The sequence below is a fragment of the Octopus bimaculoides genome, chromosome 6 (assembly GCF_001194135.2).
Source record: "Octopus bimaculoides isolate UCB-OBI-ISO-001 chromosome 6, ASM119413v2, whole genome shotgun sequence".
Taxonomy (NCBI): Eukaryota; Metazoa; Mollusca; class Cephalopoda; order Octopoda; family Octopodidae; genus Octopus; species Octopus bimaculoides.
The window spans coordinates 81839795-81845754 of NC_068986.1; the positions used below are offsets into that span (position 1 = coordinate 81839795).

General features: G+C 38.3%; 1 protein-coding gene across 6 annotated transcripts in view; it reads left to right on the forward strand.

Annotated features, from left to right (window-relative positions):
• LOC106881659 (cAMP-dependent protein kinase regulatory subunit) overlaps window positions 1–5960 on the forward strand; it is a 455850-nt gene that overhangs the window by 407452 nt on the left and 42438 nt on the right. The window lies entirely within an intron of this gene.

The window sequence follows — 5960 nt, forward strand, 5'->3', positions numbered from 1 at the left end:
GTAGACTCTTGTTGCTGATGTGGCGACGGCGGTGGTCATCGTTGGCTGGACGAAGCTGTTGAAGTGGTCGCTGGAACTGCTGCTGCTGTCGTGTGGTACACGGAACAGTTCTCAAAGAGAAACTGGACCAAGACAAATTGTGGGGTATGAGTTGATCTATATATAGCGTTAAGAGGGCTCCAAATGGCTTCAGAATTTTACTCTATCACGTGACCTTATTAGGGGTCGTGATTGGTCAGTTTGCGTTCTGGCGGGAACGGTTCGAAGAAGTTGCTGATTCGAATAATGATCAGTCACGTGATGACAAGGAATGGGTTCTCTACTACGTTCGCGTTTGTTTATATTTAAATGAGAAGAATGGCGGGAGGTAGTTTCACTACATATGCATACCTGTGTTATTGTATAGTTAATGTTGGACAAAATACTTTGCAGCATTCCTTCTGGCTTCACATTCTGAGTTCAAATGTTGCCAAGGTTGATTTTACTTTCATATTTTTGAGGGCCAATAAGATGGCGAGCTGGCGGAAATGTTAGCACGCCGGGCGAAATGCTTAGCAGTATTTCGTCAGTCTTTATGTTCTGAGTTCAAATTCCACCGAGGTCAACTTTGCCTTTCATGCTTTTGAGGTCAATAAATTTAAGTACCAGTTGTGTACTGAGGGCAATCTAATCGACTGGCCACCTCCCCAAAAATTTTGGGCCTTGTGCCTAGAGTAGAAAAGAACTTTGGGGGGTTAATAAAATAAGCAATAGCTGAACATTAAGGATAATGTAATCAACTAGCCCACTCCACCAAACTTTCAGGCCATGTGCCTGTAGTAGTAAGAAATGTTATTATTATTAAAGTGGTCGGCTGGCAAAAGTGTTAGCATGTCGGATAAAGTTCTGCTATGGTCAACTTTGCCTTTCATCCTTACAGAGTTGATAAAATAAGTATCAGTTGAGCACTGGGGTTGATGTGATCAACTTACTCCTCCCTGAAATTGCTGACCTTGTGCCAAAATTTGAAACCTTTATTATCATTATTATAATATCATGAAAACTCTCAGCTTTATTTTGCTGGGTATGATGGAAAGTGTCAGGTGCCCACAGCCAGCAGGCTAGAATGTTAGCATGCCTGCAAAATGCTTAGTAGCATTTAATCTATCTTTATATTCTGAGCTCAAATTCTGTTGAGGTCAACTTTGCCTTTCATCCTTTCAGGGTCATTAAAATAAGGACCAGTTGACACTGGAGGTTGATGTAATCAACTAGCTCCCTTTCTTTAAAATTTCAGGCCTTGTGCATATAGAAGAAAGGATTATCATTAATCGAAATTGAACCATACTCGATAACTGGTCACTGCACCAGTGGAGCACTAACAGCACTGTCGAGCATGTTCATTGCCAGAGCAGCTGTCTGGCTTCCGTGCTAGTGACCGTAAATAGCACCATTAGAGCGTAATCGTTACCAGTGTTGCCTTCTAGCACTTGTGCTAGTGGCACGTTAGAAAATCATTCGAGTGAGGTCATTGCCAGCGCTGCTGGACTGGCTCCCGTGCAGGTGGCACGTTAAAAACACCTTTTGAGCGTGGCCGTTGCCAGTCCTTTGTGACTGGCCCTCATGCCGGTGGCAGGTAAAAGCACCCACTACACTCTTGGAATGGTTGGTGTTAGGAAGGGCATCCAGCTGTAGAAACTCTGCCAGATCAGATTGGAGCCTGGTGCAGCCTTCTGGCTTGCCAGCCCTCAGTCAAATCGTCCAACCCATGCTAGCATGAAAAGCGGACGTTAAACAATGATGATGATGATGATGATGATTAATTAAGGCAGCAAGTTGGCAGAATGGTTAACAAGCCAGACAAAATGCATCTAAGCATTTTGTCTGTCTTTACATTCTGAGTTCAAATTCCACTAAGGTTGACTTTGCCTTTCATCCTTCAGTGTTGATAAAATAAGTCCTACTCAAGCACTGGAGTCAGTGTAATCACCTAGACCCTTTCTTTAAAAATTACAGGTGTCGTGCCTATGTAGAAAGGATTATTTGTGTGTGCTTTTATTCTTCCTTCAGTTTTGTTTCTATTTCTTACTGATTATACGGTATATTGACCTTTTTGAGGCTTGTACTCAGGTGTCTTGGGATTTGTTTTCACATATTTGCACCAATGATATTTTATGTTTTTATTCCATTATATGCCCTTATTTGTATTTTACGATTGTGTGTGTATGTGTATGTTGGTCTGCATTTGCACAACCACCACCATCATCATCTACTTCATGTTTATCACAATTATCATCCACTGTAATAGAATCATCACTCATAACTTCCGCTATCACCATGACTGTCGTCATCATCATCATCATCATTGCCACTTCCTGTTTACCATATCAACCTACATCACTACCACACCCAATTTTTCTTTCTTCATCATTCATCACTGACATTAGCTCAGTACCATCACTACTACTACAATCTTCAACACCATCTACATACCACATCACCTTCATCACCACTACCATATTATCCCCTATGTGATCATCACAGGTATGGCCTTACTAACACATAACCTTCTGCCAACCCCCAGCCCAGAGTATATTTTCAACACTCCCATCATTTACATTTTAACACTTCAACCATTTGGATGCCAACTTGTTCAGAACCATTTCTGGTTTTATAATGCCAAACCATTAAGTGTGAAGTTTTCCTATTTAAAATACAACCTTTTCTCTTAACCCTTTTACTGTGGAAATCAGATATATATCCACTCAAAATTTCATTACCCTTAACTGTAGACAGCAGTTTTATATACCAGTCTAAAAGATGCATTCTTTTAGATCCTGGACTTTTGTAGGAGAGCCAGTTATAACTATCCTAGATTATTGTAATTACTATACATTTCTATACATCTAATAAGCTGACCTGCCAACTTTCGTTATTCCAGATTGAGATGGCCGTAAGAGCACTTTGAACACTCCCTTCTAAACATTGCTTGTCACAGCTAACTGACTAGTTTGTAGAATGTAGTTGGAATGTTTGGAAGTTCATTATGCCATAAAGTTTTGTGTTAAACTGGGCAGCAAAAACATTACAGAAAATTATGAAATACTCTTGAATGCTTATGAATTAACTTTTCACTGATGCAAGAATTTCAAGGATGATAGCAGAGAGGTGAAAGATTATGAGAGGTGTGGGAGGGAGAGAGGGATGTCAGTACATCAGAGCTGGTGGAGAAGATTCATAATTTTCCAGATGAAGACTGTTATGTGTCTATAAGGACAATAAGCATACTGTTTGTTGTTGGTGTGGCAGCTGTACACAAAATTACTCATCAATATCTGAACATGTGTAATGTTTGTTCCCATGGTGCTCATTGATGAGCATCCTAGTAATCAACTACTTGATAGAGATGGGCATCAAAACTGTACTTCATCCTCCCTACAGTCCAGACCTTGCTCCCTGTGACTTTTGGTTATTCTCCAAACTGAAGGAGAACCTCAAGGACAAGTGTTTTGGAGATGAAGGAGGATGTGACAAGGGTCCTAGTTACTTTCACTTTGGAGAACTTCTATGGAACCTTCACAAAGTTACTAGAGTGCTACAACAAGTGCACTGAAGTCAGCGGATCCTACTCTAAAGGAGATTAGAGATTTTTACATGTTTAGAATTAATCAATGTCTCCTGAAAATGTCTGAAAAATTTCTGAAATTCACTTTGTATCTTTTGTTGAGAAATGTCATGTTTGAAACCATTTTCTGCTGAGATATGTCAAGTTTATTGAGGCAACATGACATGCAGAAAATACCAGTTCTGTTTTTTTAGTTGGTATTTAACATTAGTACTGGAATAACCATGAAATTTAGTTTTGCAGTTAAAGAGTTAAATAGGTTTCCTATAGTATTGGGACACTAAAAGTGCTGTTATTCTTCAAATTCCCTTAAATTTTTGATTATTTTCAAAATTAATTAATCATACAGATCATATATTTTATTGGAAATATGGTCACAAAAAGAGTTAAACAGTATCTGGAATAGGCTGATACTTTTTTCAATTTTCCTAATATTAAGACAGAAAGATATCATTCAGTGTACATCTAACTATAATTATCTGAAGAGAATCAACAGATAGATAGCATTGCTAGGATTGTAAGATAAGTGAATCCAGAGACCAGATCTTCAATGACGTCACAACTATGATGAACAACAATGCAATTTAAATATGTGAAGACTGTTTTCAAACTGTTAGGCAGTATGTATGTATGTACATCAATATAGAAAAAGAAAATAATGATGCAGTAAAAATATATTCCATAAGTAATGTCAAAGATAATTTGTGGCATGCAAAACTGATATCAGGAAATGTTTGAAGCTAAGCATGATATTAGTAAGTATTCCTAGAACAGGAATCTGTGACAACACCGAACGGTAAGAGCAGGTGCTGCTTAAGGGATATGCAAAAATAATCTGTAATAATTTATAGAAAACGTAAAGATAAGTAAAAATTTTAATAAAATGTATGAATAAATAATATGTGTATGTATGTGCATTCGTCTGTATGTATTTATATCTAGTCTAAGAGCTGTAACCGTGTGCTTTTATTTACATGTATGCATTTATATCTTGTCTTAGACCTTTGTGTGTGTTTTGTATGCATGTGATTATATCATATAGCTTTTTGTGTGTGTGTGTGTGTGTGTGTGTGTGTGTGTGCATGTTCTTTTGTTTGTCTGTGTGTGTGTGTGTGTGTATTTTGTTTTATAACTTTTTATCAGTGTGTAGTGTGTATGTGTGTGTGTCTGAACACATTTACATATATTTATGGTTATATTTTCAGCAGTACATCAATATTTATGGATACACATCTATATGTATTTAAATTTATGCATCTGTGTGTGGGTGTGCGTGCGTGTGCTTACAGCTATATGCCAGTATAATATATGTACTGATACATTTACATCTGAAAGGGTGTTTCTACATATATACATCTGCATGTCTGAGATTATACTTAGATATCTGTGTGTGTATATGCATACATATCTGTTTGCAGATATCTATTTGTATATGCCTATAACACAGCATGACTGAATGGTTATGAAGTTTGCTTCACAAACACAAGGTCCCAGGTTCAAGCACACTACATGTCATCTTGGACTAGTGTCTTTTACCTTTGCCAGGGGTTGTTCTAAAGCTTTTGTGAGTGAATTAGGTAGACAGAAATTGTATGGAAGCCCATCGAATGCATTGCACTTGTATATCAAAGACCCAACCTTGTCACTCACTATGTCGCAATGATTCTGTGAGATGACATTAAGAGTACATGTCTCTATGGAATACTCAGCCACTTATATGTTTATTTAACGATCAGGCAGCTCAGTTCAGTGAATAACTGAATCCTCCTCATCAAAACCAATGGACATCCATTTATACCTGTATGTGTTTATAGATATATGTGCTTGTATGTATGAATGTATGTATGTAGTCATGCATGTATATGTATATATCTATACATGTATGCATTTGTTTCCCACTGCATGACACTTTGGAGAAGTGTCTTCTGGTATAGCCTCAAGTTGCCCAAAGACTGTGGAGTGATTTGGTAGGAGGAAACTAAAAGAATCCTGTTGTATATATGTTTGTGTGCGTGTCTATACATATGTATGTACGCATATATGTATATAGTGCCCCTAGACTGGCTCTTGTGCAGGTGGCACATAAAAGACACCATTTTGAGCGTGGCCGTTGCCAGTACCGCCTGACTGGCCTTCGTGCAGGTGACACGTAAAAGCACCCACTACACTCTCTGAGTGGTTAGCGTTAGGAAGGACATCCAGCTGTAGAAACTCTGCCAAATTAGATTGGAGCCTGGTGTTGCCATCCGGTTTCACCAGTCCTCAGTCAAATCGTCCAAGCCATGCTAGCATGGAAAGCGGATGCTAAACGATGATGATGATGATGATGATGCATGTACATATATATATATATATA